We start from the raw sequence: 21,049 nt of genomic DNA, 5'->3' as shown, positions 1-21,049 counted from the left end.
TGCCTTATGCTCCATTAATTTTAATCTGAAGGAATATGTCTGCATCATTGGAATTTACCCTCGCAATCCCTTCCGAATGCTAAATTCTCAAAAACAGCCCTCGTTAAAGTTCAGCAATTAACACTAACGGGAGACCCAAAATGCGGAGTACTCAGCGGGTCACGAACATTCTTAAACAGGAAATGTGAACCCAACTTCATCCCCGAACTTCAAGTCCTGAATATAGAGGGTAGTTTCCGCCTAAAACATACCCATTCTCTGGTCCAGAGATCCTGTCTGTCCAGCATATATGGGCCTATCTTCGATTTAAACCAGCATCTGTCCGACACATATCACCTATTTCTTTTCTCCAAGAGATGAAAGATGATATAATGATGATACTTTATTGTCATGTACCTAGGTACAATTACATTTCTTGTTTTGCACGGTGGGCGCAGCGGTAGAGTTGCTGCCTCACAGCGCCGGAGACCCCGGGTTTGATCCTGACTTCGGGCGCTGTCTGTACGGGAGTTTGTACGTTCTCCCCGTGACCCCGCGTGGTTTTTCTCCCGAGATCTTCGGTTTCCTCCCACACTACAAAGACGTGCAGGTTTGTAGGTTAATTGGCTTGGTACAAGTGTAAATCATCCCTCGTGTGTGTGTGTGTGTGTGTGGTGTGGGTGTGTGTGTGTGTGTGTGTGTGTGTGTGTGTGTGTGTGTGTGTGTGTGTGTGTGGTGTGTGTGTGTGTGTGTGTGTAGGATAGCGTTAATGCACTGGGATCACGGGTCGGCATGGATATACGGTGGGCCGAAAGGCCTGTTTCCCGTGCTGTATCTCTGAAACTAAAAACTAAAAGATGCACCTTCTAAGCTCGTTTAAGTTGCCCGTGTTTGTCCCAATCTAGGGCTGCCACTTTCAAAATTCCCAAATAAGGGACAAAAGGTCAAAATACGGGACAAATTCCCAACGGCAATTCGTTGACCGACTTGGCCGTGGGTGGGTGAATGATGAGTTAGCCTGGGTGCTGGACTGCACACAAAGCCCAGCCGGCAGGCCAGTTGAGGATTTTTGGCACGGGCGCTGAACCTTGCGTGCGATGTCACACTCCATGGGCTGCACTACGTCCGGATGGGCGAGGGCAGGGGCGGATGCGGCGCTCTCCGACCCGACAGTTTCCTCGACCCGAGTAGTAGCGGTCAAATATGGGACAAAGGCGGTCCCCGTACGGGACCAAACCAATTTATCCCAATATACGGGATGTCCCGCTAATACGGGACAGTTGGAAATCCTACCCATATCCATGTACCTGTCCAGGTCTCTCTTGAATGCTGTTTATAGTACCTACTGCCTCAACTACCTCCACTGGCAGCTCGTGCCAGGTGTATGGGGCAAGTATTTGACACAGCGGGTAGTGAGTGCCTGGAACATGGTAGCTGTGGTGGACACAACAGTAGCATTTAAGTGACTTTAGGAAGGCACATGGACATGCAGGGAGTGGAGGAACATGGAGTACGTGCAGGCAGAGGGAAGTATTTTAAAGGGCCTGTCCCCACTTGGCGAATTTTTCGGCGACTGCCGGTGTCATTGACGGACGTATCAGGCCCGCCGAAAGATTTTGAACATTTCAAAATCCAGCGGCGACGAGAAAAATGTTGCGACACTTGAAAAAACACCGCGCGTCGAAACGTCATCACGCCGCGAATGTTTCGGTCACCTGATACATCAGTCCATGCTACCGACAGTCGCCGAAAATATCACCAAGTGGGACAGGCCCTTTATCCCGCCATCATATGTCCAGCCAGATAAGAGGTGGTTTAGTTTAGTTTAGTTTAAAGATAGAGCGCGGAAACAGGCCCTTCGGCCCATTGGGTCCGCGCCGACCAGCGGCTCCCGCATATTAACACTATCCTACACCCACTAGGGACAATATTTTTTACATTTACCAAGCCAATTTACCTACCTACCCGTACGTCTTTGGAGTGTGGGAGGAAACCGAAGATCTCGGAGAAGACCTCAAAGAGGTCCTTCTGCAGTTGTACAGGGCCCTAGTGCGACCACACCCGAGGTATGGTGTGCAGTTTTGGTCCCCCAATTTGAGGAAGGACATTCTTGCTATTGAGGGAGTGCAGCGTAGGTTTACAAGATTAATTCCTGGGATGGCGGGACTGTCATATGCTGAGAGAATGGAGCGGCTGGGCTTGTACACTCTGGAGTTTAGAAGGATGAGAGGGAATCTTATTGAAACATATAAGATTATTAAGGGTTTGGACACACTAGAAGCAGGTGTTCCCAATGTTGGGGGAATCCAGAACCAGGGGCCACAGTTTAAGAATAAGTGGCAAGTCATTTAGAACGCAGATGAGGAAACGCTTTTTCTCACAGAGAGTGGCGAGTCTGTGGAATTCTCTGCCTCAGAGGGCGGTGGAGGCGGGTTCTGCGGATGCTTTCAAGAGCGAGCGAGATAGGGCTCTTGAAAATAGCGGAGTCAGGGGATATGGGGAGAAGGCAGGAACGGGGTACTGATTGGGGATGATCAGCCATGATCACATTGAATGGCATCCCCAACATCGGGAACATAACCTCTGACACCCGTACTAATCAAGAAGTTAGTGATAGTGTCACTGGTCGGGCTGGGTGGGCTGAAAGGCCTAGTTTCCACGCTGTATCTCTAAACTAATACTAAACTAAATGTAACAACAAATAGTCTGTGGGCCTTCTATTAAAATCTATTGTAGCAAGTTTACAAAAGCAATAGAAAAATACTGGTACGTACAGAGTTCGTTTCACTGAGATATTCCCTCAGTTGAGTGAATGTAATTATCAACAAGGGCTTGTGAAGATAAAACTTGAGAAATGGAGGCCGGAAGGTTAACGGTAAAATAATGAGACTTCCAATATCACAGAGCGTTATCACGTAATAAATAGAGATCGACAGTTTCTGCAATGATCAGAAGGTTTCGTATAGGAGGTCACACACACCTAATCAAGCGTGAAACGATTTGTAAGGGAACAGAAAATATTTTATGCTTACGCGTTAAAGATTAGTCGGCCAAGTCAAAGTTTAATAGCAGGAACGGGGGGAAGGGGTATATAATCATAGGTTTAAGGTGAAGGGGGAAGGGTTTATTAGGTAACTGAGGGGTATCTTTTTTACATATGGGCATATGGAACAAGCTGCCGGAGGAGGTAGTTGAGGCCTGGGACTATCCCAACGTTTAAGAAACAGTTAGACGGGTACATGGATAGGACAGGTTTGGAGGGATATGGACCAAACGCAGGCAGGTGGGACGAGTGTAGCTGGGACATGTTGGCCGGTGTGGGCGTTGGGCTGAAGGGCCTGTTTCCACACTGTATCGCTCTATAACTATGTGTGGCTGAGTGCTGACAGAATTACCATATTCAAGCTCGTAGACAAACTCAAGCATGTGGAGAAACTCAGCAGGTGAGGCAGCATCATGGAGCGAAGGAATGGGTGACGTTTCGGGTCGAGACCCTTATTCAGACTTAACCCTTCTTCAGACTTGACCCTTCTTCATTCTCGACCTGAAACGTCACCCATTCCTTCGCTCCACAGATGCTGCCTCACCCGCTGAGTTTCACTAGCATTTTTGTCTATCTTCGATTGTTCCAGCATCTGCAGTTCCTTCTTAAACAAAATATTCAAGCACATTGTCACATTGAAAATACAAGTAAAACAAGCCTGTAAAATTCTTTTCTCCATCCAAGTCATTAAAATGTACCATCATTTATTCTTGCTTTCAGTAATTGAACACATCCAATCCGTTATTTGTAACCAGAATAAAACACTATAGAAATTCAATAGCTTTATAAGGCGGAGATGGAGGTAGATGCGCAGAGTCTCTTACCCAGAGTAGGGGAATCGAGGACTAGAGAACATATGTTCAATGTGAAGAGGAAAAGAATTAATAGTAATCCAAAGGGAAACGTTTTCTCACAAAAGATGGGGGGTGTATGGAACAAGCTTCCGGAGTAGGTAGCAGAGACAGAAGTCGCCCGAAATGTCACCCACCCTTTTTCCTCCAGAGATTCTGTCTGTCCCGCTGAGTTACTGCGGCAGTTTGTGTCTACCTTCGATTGAAACCGGCATCTGCAGTTCTTTTCCCCCCATGTGTTGCCCGTCCCGCTGAGTTGCTCCAGCGCTTTGTTTCTATCTCCTTGCAAATAATCTTAGACCGTAACAAGCTGTAACCATGAGCCAGTGGCTTGTTACGAGGCATCGTGTGATGTGTTACTTGAGAGGTATTTGGTGCTGGGAGAGGCCAGACCTTTCTTCCAGAATCCAACCCACTTAGTTTTCATCTCCTCTGGAGCCAGACAGCGTGATGACAGCTTTTTGAAAAATGACGGCCTCCGGTGACCTGCACTGTAACCCTGATACAGTATATAATCGCCAGTGGCGGGACTCTGCACACATGCACCCAGACCACTTGGAGAATTAACTCACAAGGCACCAAACAACATCCCCTTCCAGAGCCAGAGAAAAGAAAAAGACCCCTTAGGGTGACAAATCTGTGGAACTCATTGCCACAGAGGGCTGTGGAGGCCAAGTCAGTGGATATTTTTAAGGCAGAGATAGTTAGATTTTTGACTAGTACGGGTGTCAGGGATTATAGTGTGAAGGCAGGAGAATGAAGGGGGGGGCTGGGGGCAGTACGATGGCGCAGCAGTAGAGTTCCTGCATCGCAGAGACAGAGGCCCAGGTTCGATCCTGACATCTCTGCTTTCAAGAGTGAGCTAGATAGGGCTCTTAAAGGCAGCGGAGTCAGGGGATATGGGGAGACGGCAAGAACGGGGTACTGATTGTGGATGATCAGCCATGATCACATTGAATGGCGGTGCTGGGTCGAAGGGCAGAATGGCCTACTCCTGCACCTATTGTCTATTGCCTGTCCATATGGTGTTTGTACACTCTCCCTGTGACTGCGTGGGTTTTCTCCAGGAGCTCCGGTTTCTTCCCACACGCCAAAGCCGTACAGGTTTGTAGACTAATTGGCTTTGCTGTAATTGTAAATTGACCCTAGTGTGTAGGATGGTGCTAGTGTGCTGGTTGGCACAGACCCGGTGGGCCGAAGGGCCTGTTTACGTGCTACATTTCTACACTGAACTGAACACGGTTGAGAGGGGAAGATTGAAAAGACTAGGCTTGTATTCACTGGAGTTTTTTAAGGATGAGGGGGAATCTTATAGAAACATATAAAATTATAAAAGGACTGGACAAGCTAGATGCAGGAAAAATGTTCCCAATGTTGGGCGAGTCCAGAACCAGGGGCCACAGTTTTAGAATAAAGGGGAGGCCATTTAGGACTGAGTTGAGAAAAAACTTTTTCACCCAGAGAGATGTGAATTTGTGGAATTCCCTGCCACAGAGGGCAGTGGAGGCCAAGTCACTGGATGGATTTAAGAGAAAGTTAGATAGAGCTCTAGGGGCCAGTGGCAGTAAGGGATATGGGGAGAAGGCAGGAACGGGTTATTGATTGGGGACGATCAGCCGTGATCACAATGAATGGGGGTCTGGCTCGAAAGGCCGAATGGCCTCCTCTTACACCCATTTCAGATTCAGATTAAATTTTAATTGTCATTGTCAGTGTACAGTACAGAGACAACGAAATGCATTAAAGCAGACGCCCGTCCCTGGGTGGGTTCGAACCACCAACCTTTCGGTTAACAGCCGAACGCGCTAACCGATTGCGCCACAGAGACCGACCTATTTTTCTATGTTTCCATGTTTGTATGGATCAGCCATGATTGAATGGCTGTGTAGACAATTGGCCTCATTTATGGCCCTATCACTTATGAATACACTTCCAATCTCATTCTAAAATTCGAGCAAGGAAAGATTTTGTCTTACAGTTGTCCTTTTGCAAGGAAGATTTATTGAGGATGTTGTTTCAGAAAGAACTGCAGATGCTGGAACAATCGAAGGTGGACCAAAAATGCTGGAGAAACTCAGCGGGCGAGAGAAGGAATGTGGCTGGGACTTGAGGGCTTGAGCTATAGGGAGAGCCTAGAATTTTATTCCTTGGAGTGCAGGAGGCTGAGGAGTATCATTTAGAGGTGTATAAATCATGAAGGGAATAGATAGACTATGCACAGACTATTTCATCCAGGATAGGGGAATCAAAAACAAGAGCACATATTTTTAAGGGGTGATGGGCAAGATTTAATAGGAATCTGAGGGGCAACATTTTCACACAGAGGCTGGTGGGTAGGGTTGCCAACTGACCCGTATTAGCCGGGACATCCCGTATATGGGGCTAAATTGGTTTGTCCCGTACGGGACCGCCCTTGTCCTGTATTTGACCGCTACTACTCGGGTCGAGGGGACTGTCGGGTCTGAGCGCTGCGTTCGGCCCCGCCTCACCCGTCCCGACGTAGTGCAGCCCATGGAGTGCAGCAGCAGCAGCACCTCGCCCGTGGCCCCGTCGGTGGGCAGCCCGGCCAGCTGTGGCACTTGGACCTTCGCTTACCGCCGACTCCACCACCCCTCCTTCTCATGGCCGATCATCGGTTCACAAGTTGGATGGGGTGCCGGGCCAAAACTCCTCAGCTGGCCCGCGGGCTGGGCTTTGTGTGCAGTCCAGCACCCGGGCCAACTCATCATTCACCCAGCCACGGCCGAGTCGGTCAACGAATTGCTGTCGGGAATCTGCCCCGTATTTGGACCTTTTGTCCCTTATTTGGCAGCCCTTGTGTTGGGTATATGGAACAAGTTGCCTGAGGTAGTTGAGATAGATACCATAACAACATTTAGATTTACAGATAAAGAGTGAACAGGCCCTTCGGCCCACCGTGTCCGCTCTGACCAGCACTCCCGATGCACTGGTTCTATCCTACACCAGGGACAATTTACAGAAGCCAATTAACCTGCAAACTTGTACGTCATTGGAGTGTGGGAGGAAACCGGAGCACCCGGAGGAAACCGACACAGATCACGGGGAGACGGTACAAACTCCGTACAGACAGGACCTGTAGTCAGGATCGAACCCCAGTCTCCGGCGCTGCATTTTGCTGTAAGGCAGCAACTCTACCGCTGCGCCACCGTGACTGCCCACGACTAGTGTAGATGGGGCTTGTTGGTCGGTGTGGGCAAGTTGGGCCTGTTTCCATGCTGAATGCCTTCATGACTCTATGGCAATTGTGATTCAAAAGGAATATTTTTGAGACAATGTTTTTAAGTGACGCCAAACACACCCGGGGATGGGTTGCAGAGATCTAAGGAGCAAGTTGTTCATTTAGACATCTGTGCAATTGCAATTTCAACGCAGCAGTCTGACTAAAGGGTCTTTTTCAGACACAAAGTGCAGAGTAACTCCAGTGGATCAGACAGCATCCCTGGAGAACTGCTAGGACTACGGTGAGCGGAGGGAAAGATTTAACAGGAGCCCGAGGGGTAACTTTTTGACACAAAGGGTGTTGAGTTGAGTTTTAATTTAGTTTAGTTTAGTTTAGTTTAGAGATACAGTGCAGAAACAGGCCATTCGGCCGACCGAGTCTGCACCGACCAGCGATCCCCGCACACTAACGCTACCCTACACGCACCAAGGACAATTTACACTTATACCAAAGCCAATTAGTCTACAAACCTGTACGTCTTTGGAGTGTGGAAGGAAACTGGAGCTCCCGGAGAAAACCCACGCAGGTGACGGGGAGAACGTACAAACTCCGTACAGACAGCACCCGTAGTCGGGATCGAACCCGGGTCTCTGGCGCTGTGAGGCAGCAACTCTGCCGCTGCACCAACGTATATGGAACGAGCTGCCGGAGGAGGTGGTTGAGGCAATTACTACCGCAACGTTTAAGAAACATTTGGACAGCTAGATGGATAAGGAAGTTTTGGAGGGATGGGGGCCAAAAACAGGCAAGTGGGACTAGTGTCGATGGGGCTTGTTGGTCTGTGTGGGCAAGTTGGGTCAAAAGGGACTGTTTCCACGCTGTAACACTCCTCTATCCAACAATCGATTTGAAAGCCTCAACCAAAAGTCTATCATACCACCCCCAGTGGATTATTGAGAGCTCAGCTGGGCTCAATAGCAGTATAAATTGCCTCCCGCAGCGTGGGGCCAGAGAAACAGAGCATTACTGCATTATTAACTATCGGCTTGGGTTGAGCATAAACTCAATCTCATTCAGAATCATTGCCCAAGACAACTATACCCAACGCATATAATCACGGCACATTACATTAGTGGACCAAAGTGTGATTTTTTTCTTTGAGTGCAATGAATATCATAATTATAAAGAAAATCACCCACCAATACAACTCACTCCTACACAAAATAACCTCTTGGTTCCATGTTTAAGAAAGAATTGCAGATGCTGGAGAAATTGAAGGCTGACAAAAATGCTGGAGAAACTCAGTGGGCGAGGCAGCATCTCTGGAGCGAAGGAATAGATGGAGCGAAGGAATATGGAGTCTCGACCCGAAAGGTCACCTATTCCTTCGCTCCACAGATGCTGCCTCGCCAGCTGAGTTTCTCCACTCTTGGTTTTATGTACTCAGTTAAAACAACCTTGCTCTGCTAAGATAATAATCGCAATGGTTGTATTCAATATTACCAGAATTCTTGGCCAATCTGAATATCAATAAATATAAGGATCAATAAATATCAATGAATCCTACACGGCAGAATGCTTACAAGACAGACGAGTAGAAAATCATGAGAGTAATACAGGTAGATGCACAATGTCATCATTTGAGAATCAGTTAGCCAGGTACATGGATAGGACACGTTTGGAGGGATATGGACCAAACGCAGGCAAGTGTAGCTGGGACATTGTTGGCCGGTGTGGGCGAGTTGGGCCGAAGGCCCTGTTTCCACACTGTATCACTCTATGACTATCATAAGTGATAGGAGTAGAATTAGGCCATTCGGCCCATCAAGTTTACTCCGCCAATCAATCATGGTCGATCTACCACCCAACCCCATTCTCCTGCCTTCTCCCCATAACCTCCGACACCCGTACTAATCAAGAATCTATCTATCTCGGCCTTAAAAAATATCCACTTGCTTGGCCTCCACAGCCTTCTGTGGCAAAGAAATCCATGGATTCACCTCCCTCCGACTAAAGAAATTTCTCCTCATCTCCTTCCTAAAAGAACATCCTTTAATTCTGAGGCCATGACCTCTAGTCCTAGACTCTCCCACTAGTGGAAACATCCTCTCCACACCCACCCAATCCAAGCCTTTCACTATTCTGTATGCTTCAATAAGGTCCCCTCTCATTCTTCTAAACTCCAGTGAGTACAGGCCCAGTGCCGATAAATGCCACCAAGTGACTGCTCCCTCTGATTGTCGCTGGAAACGTGCGGCCCTTTCAGGACGGACGATGACAGTGACGTCAACATTTGATAAGCGGAAGATCGAAACGAAAGAAGAAGTGGCTGACCCACTCATTCCTGGGATTGTTCTTGTAAACCTCCTCTGGACCCTCTCCAGAGCCAGCATATGCTTTACTCAGAGAGTGGTAGCGGTGTGGAATGAGCTTCCAGTGGAAGTGGTGGAGGCAGGTTCATTGGTATCATTTAAAAATAAATTGGATAAGCATATGGATGAGAAGGGAATGGAGGGTTATGGTATGAGTGCAGGCAGGTGGGACTAAGGGGAAAAAAATTTGTTCGGCACGGACTTGTAGGGCCGAGATGGCCTGTTTCCGTGCTGTAATTGTTATATGGTTATATGGTTATATGCATGGTGGCTCAGCAGTAGAGCTCCTACCTTACAGTGCCAGAGACCCGGGTTCGATCCTGACCACGGGTGCTTGTCTGTATGGAGTTTGCACGTTCTCCCCGTGACCGCGTGGGTTTTCTCTGAGATCTTTGTTTTCCTCCCACACTCCGAAGACGTATAGGTTTGTAGGTTATTTGTCTTGGTATAAAACTAAAATGGAACCTAGTGTGTGTAGAGTAGTGTTAATGTGCGCGGGGATCGCTGGCCGGTGCGGACCCGATGGGCCGAAGGGCTTGATTCCGCGCTGTATCTCAAAACCAAAAATCCTTCCTCAGATACGGAGCCCAAAATTGCTCACATTATTATGCTTAAAATGCTAAGATGCTTAAAAACAAACATTTTTTTTTTTTTAGTTAGAAGTGATTACAGTTCCCCACAGGCCCTGCAAGCACCATACGCTGTACTGAGCAATTTAATAATATTCTTCTCCCGACTCACAGTCCACACAATCTCGTCGGCATTATTATTATTATTCAGATGGCGGATTCCCAGGCAGGAGATTACAAAACAGCAGCGTTTTCACCTGGAGGTGGCAAATCAATTTTAAAATTCAACGGCCAATAAAGTCAACATGGAAAGCGTTGACGAGATTTAAAAGCGTCATGCTTTTTAATTTATTTTTTCTGCGAGTTGTTTCATGGCAATTTTCTGATCTTAAAGTCACAGGGTGATACAGCGTGGAAACAGGCCCTTCGGCCCAACTTGCCCACACCGGCCAACTCTACACTAGTCCCACCTGCCCGCTTTTGGCCCATATCCCTCCAAACTATGCACCTGTTTCTTAAACGTTGGGATAGTCCCAGCCTCAACTACCTCCTCTGGCAGCTTGTTCTATACACCCACCACCACTTGTATGAAAAGGTTACCCCTCAGATTCCTATTAAATCTTTTCCCCTCCACCTTGAACTTATGTCCTCTGGTCCTCGATTCACCTACTCTGGGCGAGTGACTTTGTGCATCTATCCGATCTATTCCTCTCATGATTTTGTACTCCTCTGAAAGATCACCCCTCATCCTCCTGCGCTCTATGGAATAGAGACCCAGCCTACTCAACCTTCCCCTTTAGCTCACACCCTCTAGTCCTGGTAACATCCTCATGTCTTTTCTGAACCCTTTCAAGCTTGACAATATATTTCCTATAACGTGGTGCCCAGAAATGAACACAATATTCTAAATGCGGTGTCACCAACGTCTTATACAACTGCAACATGACCTCCCAACTTCTATACTCAATACTCTTACTGATGAAGGCCAAAGTGGCAAAAGCCTTTTTGACCGCCTTATCTACCTGCAACTTGACCTTCAAGGAACCATGTACCTGCACTCCTAGACCCCTCTGCTCTACAATGTCCTGCCCTAGTTCAACGTCCCAAAATGCAACACCTCACACTTCTCTGTATTAAATTCCATCAACCATTCCTCAGCCCACCTGGCCAATCGATCCAGATCCTGCTGCAATCATTCACAACCATCTTCACTATCTGCAAAACCACTCACTTTCATATCATCAGCAAACTTGCTAATCTTGCCCTGCTTGTTCTCATCCAAATCATTGATGTAGATGACAAACAGTAACGGGCCCAGCACTGAACCCTGAGGCACACCACTAGTCACAGGCCTCCAGTCCGAGAAGCAACCTTCCACTATTACCCTCCAATTCCTTCCTTGGAGCCAAGTTGCTATCGATTCAGCCTTGGATCCCATGCGATCCAACCTTCCAGAGCAGCCTGCCATGCGGAACCTTGTTCAACGTCTTACTGAAGTCAAAATTCCTCTCTAGTTTCCCACAATGTCCTCAGATATATCAGATCAGGCCCCGGAAATTTGCCTACCTTCAAACACAATAGTACTTTCAATACTTCTTCGACGGTAACACTGACTGCTCTCAAGCCACTTCCAGTGACTGCTCCAATTTCTTCCGTGCTACTGTCTTTCTCCTTGGTAAATACAGAGGTTTCCGTTCAGGTTTCCTAAGTGGGACAGGGGCATTACTCTCTTAAACCTAATCGAACTGTGGTCACTGTTCCCAAAAGGCTCCTCCACACACACTTCATTAACTTGCCCTTCCCAATTTCCCAATACTAGATCCAGCGTTGCCATCTCACGTGTGGGGGCCTCCACATACTGTCTAAGAAAACTCTCCTGAACACTTTTGAGGAATTGCACCCCATCTAAACCCTTCACGCTATGATTTTCCCAGTCTATATTGGGAAAGTTTAAATCCTCTACTACAACAACCTTATTTGACCTGCAGCCGTCTGCAATTTCCCGGCACGTTTGTTCCTCTAATTCTTGTTGCAGTCAGGAAACAAAGTAAAGAACAGGTAGAAAATAGACACAAAACGTTGGTGTAACTCAGCGGGACAGGCAGCCCCTCTGGAGAGAAGGAATGGGTGATGTTTCGGGTCAATAACCTTCTACAGTCTTAAACCGAAACGTCACCCATTCCTTCTCTCCAGAGATGCTGCCTGTCCCACTGAGTTACTCCAGCATTTTGTGTCTATCTTTGGAGTAAACCAGCATCTTAAGTTATAGAGTGATGCAGTGTGAAAACAGGCCCTTCAGCCCAACTTGCCCACACCGACCAACATGTCCCAGCTACACTAGTCCTACTAGCCTGCGTTTGGTCCATATCCCTCAAAACCTGTCGTATCCATGTATCTTTCTTAAACGTTGGGATAGTCCCTGCTTCAACTACCTCCTCTGACAGCTCGTTCCAGACACCCACCACCCTTCGGTGAAAAAGTTACCTCCCATGTTCCTATTAAATCTTTGCCCCTTCACCTTAAACCTACGACCTCTGGTTCTCAATTCCCTTACTCTGGGCAAGAGACTCGATCTATTCCTCTCATGATTTTGTTCACCTATATAAGATCTCCCCTCATCCTCCTGCGCTCCAAGGAATGGAATCTCAGCCTACTCAACCTCTCCCTACAGCTCACACCCTCTAGTCCCGGCAACATCCTCGTAAATCTCCTCGGCTCCCTTTCCAGCTTGACAACATCTGTCCTGTAACACGGTGCCCAGAACTGAACACAAGACTGCAAATGCGGCCTCACCATGTCTTATATGACCTCCCAACATGACCTCCCGACTTCTAAATGTTGCAGAGGTGTTAAAAACTACCTTCACAGGAATGCGTGACCATGTATTTCAAGTTAGCTACATGGATAGGACAGGTTTAGGGGGATATTGGCCGAACGCAGGATGATGGGACATGTTGGCACTGTGTGGGCAAGTTGGGCCGAAGGGCCGGTTTCCACACTGTGTAACTCCAGAGACATAGAAACATAGAAAATAGGTGCAGGAGTAGGCCTTACAGCCCTTTGAGCCAGCACCGCCATTCAATACGATCATGGCTGATCATCCACAATCAGTACCCTTTTCTTGCTTTCTCCCCATATCCCTTGATTCCGTTAACCCTAAGAACTAAATCTAAAGGGCCTGTCCCACTTTCACGACCTCTGTGGAGTTTGCCCTTGACTCATACTCGCAGCATGGTTGTCACGCAGTCGTAGCAGGCCGTGATGCTGGTCGTAGGTACACGTGGCATCAAGTAGGTCGGGGTGTTTTTCTACCATGATGAAAAATGGCCACGAGTAAAAAAGGTTGTGAATTAGGTTGTGAAAATGGGACAGGCCCTTAACTCGCTCTTGAATACAATACAGTGAACACTGCAGCAGCCTCTACCTACAGCCAGTCTGTATTTCAATCTTTTTTTTATTTTTAGTTAGTCTAAAGTTTTGTGTTGGGGGAAACTTTTACATTTCTATGTGGGGGAGGGGGGCAGGGTAAGGGGGAAACCGTTTCCCAGTCTCTTCCTGGCAGGGATGCGACTATTTCTCCGAGTCGCGGCCTCGCCCCCCACCTCGTGGCCTACCAGCTGGATCAGAGCGGCCTTTCCTGCCGGGGACCGGGGCTGCTACAGCGGGGACGCAGCGCTGGAGTCACCGCGGAGCGGGCGATACCTACCCGGGTCGCCCTTTGGAGCTCCGGAGCATTGGGCCGCTGCTCCAACATCGTGGAGCTCTGGTGCAGAGAGCTTCCAACGCGGGCGGCGCTGAACGGCATCGTGGAGTCCTAGGGCGCCTTGCAGAGGGTCTGCAGCGGCGGTCTCCACCCGGCGCGGCCTACGGACTTTGGAAGCCGCCGATTCCTGTAGGAGGGGGCCGACTCTGGTGTCCATGCCGCTGAGGACGTCCCGCAGCCCCGACGTCGGACTTGTATCACCCCGGCGAGCGGTCCTGGACATCGGGTCGCCCGTAGTTGCAACTGCGGAGGGCATGGGGAGGCCCTGACCACGAGGAACAGTGGAGGGAGAGACTGACTTTGGTGCCTTCCCACACAGTGGGAAACTTTGATTCTGCTGTTTGGGGATGTTTTATGTTAAATTCTATAGTGTGTGTTCTTTATATCCTTTCTGGCTTAATCCCTCCCTTCACCACCTCCAGTTTAAATTCCAGTTGGAATATTTTGGAGGACCCAAGAACCAAGAACGATCTTCTTGTCCCCGGTGTAGGACAGGGCAGCAGATGTGTTTGTCCAAATCATTCCAATGTCTGTTTCATCCCAATGGAGGGAATGTTACGGTGGAAGCTGACATTCCATATGAATGTGAGATCAAATCACCCATTCATCTGAGTCCTCAGCCAAAACTCACAGCAGTTGAGTTCTGACACTTCATAGCGTGTTTGAACTCCCCCAGTGAGTAAGAGCCGAGTATTCTCAAGGACATACCCAGCTTTGAAAATGTCGCAGGGTCTGTGAGTGAAAATACCCTTTTTCAACGTGTGAAGGGGTGAAGGAAAGAGAGTTCACGTCGCGGCTCCCGTTTCCATCACCATGCACACGAACTGACAAGACAGACACCATTGCATGCAGATGCCGCGATGTGTGTTCAGCTGAACAACTTCTAATCTTGTGTGTGGACTTGATAAGAAGAAGAACGTGTTAAAACGGGGTTTAGGAAGGAACTGCAGATGCTGGTTTAAACCGAAGATAGACACAAAATGCTGGAGTAACTCAGCGGGACAGGCAGTATCTCTGGAGAGAAGGAATGGGTGAAGTTCAAGTCTGAAGAAGGGTCTCAACCCGAAACGTCACCAATTCCTTCTCGCCAGGGATGCTGCCTGCGTAACGGGTATAGCTTGGACCCAATAGCAGCACAGAATCAGGCAGGTTTAATTGGTAATGAACCTTATTACGATGCTGTAACACAGAGTAGTAACACAGGAATGGGTACACCGTACTCACACAGAGGCTCAGGATTGAGCGAGGGTTCCGAAGAGGGGCAGGCAGGAGACGTAGTCGAGGAGCCGTTGCAGGGATACACCAAACAGCCCAGGAGAGAGGCAGACAGAAACCAGGAGGTACGGGACGAAGGCCGTGGTCGGGGACAGAAGGCTGAGGTGCTATCCGGGAAGACGACAGGACGGAATGGTCAGGGGCAGGCAGGTTCGAATCCGTGTAGGAAGTCGGGAAATCACTGGAGAGTCTTGCATGAACGCTGAGAACAATCTGGCACTGTGTGAATGGTGAGGAGAGTCTATATACCGGGTTAATTAGTGATCAGAGGCAACTGAGTGCAACAGGTGAGGAGAGTTAGGCTGATGAGAGGGGAGTGGCAGGTGAGGAGAAGAAGGGACCGGTGGGAAAGTACTGGGAGGTGAAGTGGATGAGAATGTGGAGAGGGCAGACTGTGACAGCCAGTCCCGCTGTGTTACTCCAGCATTTTGTATCCATCTCCCGTTCAGTTGAATTTAGTTCATAACTTTCATACTGAGACTGAAGAATAGTCCCTACCTAAACCTTCACCCATCCATGTCCTCCAGAGATGCTGCCTGACCTGCTGAGTCACTCCAGCAGTCTGTGTCCTTTTTTTCAATGTTTCATGCATGATAAAATGTGCAATTAACTTTCACCGTATTTTCATGGAATAATTTTCAATGTAAATGTAATTGAAAAAAAAAGTTTCTAAATTTACATTTTCAATTGCAATTATAAGTTCATAAGTTCCTGTACACTGCGAATGGCTCAATTCTAATCATGTATTGTCTTTCCGCTGACTGGATAGCAGGCAACAAAAGCTTTTCACTGTACCTCGGTACATGTGACAATAAACTAAACTGAAACTGAACCCATGGTTTGCCCTGTTAACTACTACTTTCATTATAAGATCATAAGGCCTTAAGTGATAGGAGCAGAATTAGGCCAATAGAGCCATTTACAGTGTATAGATACTTGATAAGGGAATAACGTTTAGTGCAAGGTAAAACCCACAAAGCCCGATTAAAGATAGTCCGAGGGTCACCATTAAGGTAGATAGTAGTTCAGGACTGTTCTCTGGTTGTGGGAGGATGGTTCAGTTGCCTGATAACAGCTGTGGAGAAACTGTCCCTGAATCTGGAGCTGTGCGTTTTCACACTTCAGTAACTCTTGCCTGATGGGAGAGGGGTGAAGAGGGAGCGGCCAGGGTGGGCGACTCATCCTTGGTTACGCTGCTGGCCTTGCCGGGGCAGCGTGAGGTGTAGACGGAGTCAACGGAAGGGAGGTCGGTTTGCGCCATGGTCTGGGCTGCGTCCGCAATTCGCCGCCGTTTTCTTGGTGGACGGTCTGGTGGATGGAGCTCGTTACCAAACCAAGCCGTGGAGAGCTCTTCACTGCGATCTATTGTGGTCGTCACTTTGGTCGAATTTCACGGCAAACTGTTCCATCGTGTTTTGATCCAGTGTGTGTCCCGTGGGAAAAGTAAGCGAACCCCCCCCCCCCCCCCCCCCCCTCCCCCCCCTCCCGCTGTAACATCAACACTGAATTCTTTTGTGAGCTGTGCTTGTAAATGCTTATCAACATCGATCAAGCAAAAACCTTGGAGATGACGTGTATTTTGCAAAATGGGCATTTAAAAAACTTGGGATGAAAGGGAGTCTAACAGGCCTAAAGCCTTCCTGCTGTGTGAAAAGACAGTTTCTTGTTCAACTATTCAGACTAATCCCATTCCCAGTCCCTGCTGGATCTCTGAAGCAAACTCACAAGGTGGCTCACAACCATCAAATTGATTTTCCACTCAAGCAACTGGACAAAGGGCTGTTCAATCATCCCTGAATCTAAAAAGGAGTTTGCAACCTTGCACTAAACGACCCCAATATTTTTTTTTAATATAAATGTGCAGGCGTTCTCAAACATGTGGAAAATTACAATTCGCTGTCCCAACTGTTGGAAGAAACTAGAAGCCGGGGGAACTCAGCGGGTCGGGCAGCATCTCTGGAGGAAAGGAACAGGTGACGTTTCGGGTCGGAACTCTTCTCCAGACTCCCGTTTAAATACGGTGATCAACATGTTTAAATACAGTTTTAAGCAGTCAGCATACACGCTGTTATAGAGGCATAAAGCATAGAAACAGGTCCTTCAGCCCAACTTGCCCATGCCAACCAAGATGCCTCATCTATACTAGTCCCGCATCCCTTCATTTGCTCCATATCCTTCTAAACTTTTCCAAAACCAAGCCGTAGTGTATTCTCCACTGCAGTTTAAGAATAAGGGGATGGAGATGAGGAAACACTTTTTCTCACAGAGAGTTGTGAGTCTGTGGAATTCTCTGCCTCAAAGGGCAGTGGAGGCCGGTTCTCTGGATACTTTCAAGAGAGTGCTGGGGAGGGCTCTTGAAGATAGCGGAGTCAGGGGATATGGGGAGAAGGCAGGAACGGGGAACTAATTGTGGATGATCAGCCATGATCACATTGAATGGCGGTGCTGGCTCGAAGGGCCGAATGGCCTACTCCTGCACTTATTGTCTATTGTCTATTGTCTATATGGACGAGCTGCCAGAGGAGGCAGTTGAGGCAGATATTATCACAGCATTTAAAAGACGCGGGCAGGTACATAGATGGGATAGGTTTAACATGCGGGGCAAATGGGACTAGCTTAGATGGGCCATCTTTTTTTTTTCTTTGTATCAAAAATATTTAATTTAATTATGCTCACGAAACAAAACAAAACCATGGTGACACACACACACCACCATTGTACAAAATCACCAAATTATTCACACTAAATTTCCAAATAGCTAAGTTCCAATCCTTACAAATATACAACATAACTACTCAAGAAGGAACAGCAGATGCTGGATAATCGAAGGTAGACAAAATTGCTGGAGAGACTCAGCGGGTGCGGCAGCATCTATGGAGCGAAGGAAATAGGCAACGTTTCAGGCCAAAACCCTTCTTCAGCCTGCCCCCCCCCCCCCCCCCCCCCCCCCCCCCCCCCCCCCCCCCCCCCCCCCCCCCCCCCCCATGCAGGGTGGGGGGTGGGGGGAGAAGAAAGGAAGAGGTGGAGCCAGAGGGCTGAGGGAGAGCTGAGAAGGGGAGGAGACAGCAAGGGCTACTGGAAATTGGAGAAGTCAATGTTCAGGCCACCGGGATGCAGACTGCCCATGCGGAATATGAGGTGCTCGGTCCACATTAACCAACCTGATCTCCCGGTGGCTCAGCACTACAACTCGCCCTCCCATTCCGAATCCGACCTTTCTGTCCTGGGCCTCCTCCATTGCCAGAGTGAGCAACACCGGAAACTGGGGGAACAGCACCTCATATTCCGCTTGGGCAGTCTGCACCCTAGCGGTATGAACATTGACTTCTCCAATTTCCAGTAGCCCTTTCTGTCTCCTCAGCTCTCTCTCAGCCCTCGGGTTCCTCCTCTTCCTTTCTTCATCCCCCCCCCCCCCCCCCCCCCCCCCCCCCCCACCACCCTGCATCAGTCTGAAGAAGGGTTTCGGCCCGAAACGTTGCCTATTTCCATCGCTCCATAGATGCTGCCGCACCCGCTGAGTCGCTCTTCCCCCAACGGACACTAGGTGGAGTGGCGGTGCTCCTTGCCCTCCGGACCCTGGCAACAAGGGACCTTAGATGGGCCATCTTGGTTGGCATACACTCGATGGGTCGAAGGGCCTGATTCTGTGTGGTGCGACTCCCTGACTATGCAGTTACATGGAGAAACAAGGAACTGCAGATGCTGGTTTACAAACAAAAGACACAAAGTTTTAGAGTAACTCAGCATTTCAGGCAGCATCTCTGGAGAACATGGATAGGCCAGGTTTCAGGTCAGGACCCTTCTTCAGACTCATTTCCTTTAATGGGTCAAGTTCATGTTCAGAAGTGATAGGAGGAGAATTAGGCCATTCGGCCCCTCAAGTCTACTCCGCCATTCAATCGTGGCTGATCTATCTCTCCCTCCCTAACCCCATTCTCCTGCCTTCTCCCCATAACATCTGACACCTGTACTGATCAAGAATCTATCCATAGATACTGTCTGTCCCACTGAGTTACTCCAGCTTTTTGTGTCTACCTCCAGTTTAAACCAGCATCTGCAGTTCCTTCCAACACAAGAATCTGCCTTAAAAATATCCACTGACTTGGCCTCCACAGCCTTCTGTGGCAAAGAATTCCACAGATTCACCACCCTCTGACTGAATAAATTTCTCCTCATCTCCTTCATAAAGAAACGTTCTTTAATTCTGAGGCTATGGCCTCTGGTCCTGGACTCTCCCGTACTAGTGGAAGCATCCGATCCACATCCTCTCTGTCCAAGCCTTTCACTATTCGAAGTGGAGTTCAAATCTTTGTCAGAGTGTAGATAGTGGGTAGTGTAGAGAACCGGCCTCCACCGCCCACTGAGGCAGAGAATTCCACAGACTCACAACTCTCTGTGTGAAGAAGTGTTTCCTCGGCTCCGTTCTAAATGGCTTGCTCCTTATTCTTAAACTGTGGCTCCTGGTTCTGGACTCCCCCAACATCGGGAACATGTTTCCTGCCTCTAGCGTGTCCAAACCCTTAATAATCTTATATGTTTCGATAAGATCCCTTCTCATCCTTCTAAAATTCCAGAATATACAAGCCCAGCCGCTCCATTCCCTCAGCATATGGCAGTCCCGCCATCTCAGCATATTACAGTGCCACAGACCCAGGTTCGATCCCGACTACGGGTGCTGTCTGTACGGAGTTTGCCCGTTCTCCCCGTGACCTGCGTGGGTTTTCTCCAAGATCCTCCCACACTGCAAAGACGTGCAGGTTTGTGGATCAATTGGCTTGGTATGAATGTAAAATTTGACCCTGGCGTGTGTAAGGCAGTGTTAGTGTGCGGGGATTGCTGGTCGGCACGGACTCGATGGGCCGAAGGGCCCGTTTCCGCGCTGTATCTCTAAATGATCTGCATGGAGATAGTGGGCTGAAGGGCCTGTTCCAGTGCTTTCTATGTTAATTCTCGACATAACTGGGCAGAACAACTCATCCATTAACTGTAAGGCTTCTATTAATTATAAGACGTAGCGATCACGCCACTGAACCTACAGTGGGATCATAAGTAGTTTGGTTCAGCAGAAGACGATTTTGTTTGATATGACTGAAAAATTATGACAGAGAATAGCTTCTGGAGGGAATGTTTGAAGTTGCTGACGAACAAACCAATGCCTCTGGGCCTGATTTCATATTAATTAGTATGTTTAAAATAAAATCTGTTCCACAAAACAACAATGATAGAAGACTTTTTAGTCTTTAGTGATACAGCGCGGAAACAGGCCCTTCGGCCCAGCCGAGTCCGTGCTGACCAGCGATCACCCCATACTATCCTACACACACACTAAGGACAATTTACAATTTTACCAAAACCAAATTAACCTACACACCTGCACGTCTTTGGGATGCGGGCGCGAACCGGAGCACCCGGAGAAAAGCCGCGCGGGGAGAACGTACAAACGCCGTACAAAGACAGCACCCGTGGTCAGGATCGAAACCCGGGTCTCAGGCGCTGGGAGGTAGCAACTCTACCGCTGCGCCACTGCGCCAACTCCATGCCAGTATCCTGGTGGCATATTGGCAATATTAATAATACATTGAGAGTTGCGAGCAACAAGGAATAACTAACACATATTTTCCCCAAGTATATCTGAAGGCAATCTTAGCAGATGGTCGCGGATAAAATGTAGATATGGGGTTGGCCTCGTTTTATGCCTGCAGTCATATGCATCTGCACTCTATTAGTCTGCTTCCCACTAACAGCAATGTCTTAGAACACGAGTTGCTTAAGTAATCAATACTCACGGCAAACAAAGTGCCAGTCCAGCAGGGTTTAGTTCATTTAGAGATGCAGCACGGAAACAGGCCCTTCGGCCCATCGACTCTGCGCTGACCATTCATTCCCACGCACCAACACTATCCCACGCACACCAGGAACAATTTATAATTTTACTAAAGCCAATTAACCTACAAACCTGTTTGGCTTTGGAGTGTGGGGGGAAACGGGAGCACCCAGAGAAAACCCACGCAGGTCA

The 21,049-nt window shown here is 48.4% G+C and overlaps 1 protein-coding gene and 1 non-coding gene across 2 annotated transcripts in view; both read right to left on the bottom strand.

The window, feature by feature from the left end:
* The window catches only part of si:dkey-22o22.2 (neural-cadherin), a 354,455-nt gene that overhangs the window by 238,064 nt on the left and 95,342 nt on the right, over positions 1–21,049 (bottom strand).
* On the bottom strand, positions 5,628–5,701 carry trnan-guu (transfer RNA asparagine (anticodon GUU)). The gene has a single exon. It is a non-coding gene; the product is annotated as a tRNA-Asn (tRNA).

Source organism: Leucoraja erinacea, chromosome 4 (assembly GCF_028641065.1).
Source record: "Leucoraja erinacea ecotype New England chromosome 4, Leri_hhj_1, whole genome shotgun sequence".
NCBI classification, from domain to species: domain Eukaryota; kingdom Metazoa; phylum Chordata; class Chondrichthyes; order Rajiformes; family Rajidae; genus Leucoraja; species Leucoraja erinaceus.
The sequence above is the reverse complement of the archived record's forward strand: the minus strand, read 5'-3'. Positions and strand labels throughout refer to the sequence as shown.